The sequence below is a fragment of the Silene latifolia genome, chromosome 11 (assembly GCF_048544455.1).
Source record: "Silene latifolia isolate original U9 population chromosome 11, ASM4854445v1, whole genome shotgun sequence".
NCBI lineage: Eukaryota > Viridiplantae > Streptophyta > Magnoliopsida > Caryophyllales > Caryophyllaceae > Silene > Silene latifolia.
In genome coordinates this window covers 28899371-28900318 of record NC_133536.1, presented here as the reverse complement: position 1 = coordinate 28900318, position 948 = coordinate 28899371, and the positions used below count along the sequence as shown (strand labels likewise).

Genomic DNA, 948 nt, shown 5'->3' with positions numbered 1-948 from the left:
TGGGGAAGGAACGGTAGAAGGTCTCATGGAGTTGGTAAGAGACCCTCGGTGCACCTTGTCCTTGAAGAGCAAAGCATTCTTGTTGGTCATCTTGTGGAATAGATGCGCAATATTCAATTGTATGCCTTACACCCCCATAATAGTCATAATTCATTTGCGGAGGATAATGTCTAGGAGGAGACTTAGGTTCTTGGATATAGTATACCTTGGAATGACTAGGTCCGACCTCTTGGACATGCTTTAAGTCCCCTGGCTTCTTTTCCATTTTAAACTCTTCAAACTTCTCAGTCAAGTCATCCAACTTAGCCTTGTATTACACTTCTATTTTAAAAGGCTCCTCACTCTTGTAGTCCACATCCTTAGCATAGCTACTCTCCTTCTCGGAAATATTTTGGATCATTTCCGTGATTTAAGCATTGTTCATGTTGTCAAAATTACTATCAGATGTCGCCGCGATCATGTCCCGAAAACTTTGTTCAAGAGTTTGGAAAAAGATTTGGGTGGTCATCCATTTTGGTATACCATGGTGTGGACAAGACGAGAGGAGATCCCTAAAACGTTCCCAAGCTTCACTTAAAGTCTCCATGGGTCTTTGTTTGAAGGTTTGAATCTCATGACGAATTCTTGCTATTTTAGATGGTGGGTAGAACTTGTTGATGAAAGCTTTGGATAAAGCCTCCCAAGTGGTAAACGTACCCGGCTCATGAGAATTCAACCACTTCTTAGCGTTGTCTTTCAAGGTGATAAGGAAAAGCATTAGGAGTATTTGCTCTTCGGTTACACCATTGTGCTTAATAGAACCCGTTTTATCCTTGAATGTTGTGAGATGTTGATGGGCATCCTCACTTTTTATCCCATGATAGACATCTTGTTGCATGTAATTTATCACATGGTGTCGAAGCTAAAAGGTGTTGGGAGCAAGAGCTCCATAGTCAATTGTCGAACAAG

The 948-nt window shown here is 41.4% G+C and overlaps 1 non-coding gene across 1 annotated transcript; it reads left to right on the top strand.

Annotated features, from left to right (window-relative positions):
* Window positions 1-518: 518 nt before the first annotated feature.
* Window positions 519-625, top strand: LOC141616104 (small nucleolar RNA R71). The gene has a single exon (XR_012530476.1). It is a non-coding gene; the product is annotated as a small nucleolar RNA R71 (small nucleolar RNA).
* Window positions 626-948: the final 323 nt, after the last annotated feature.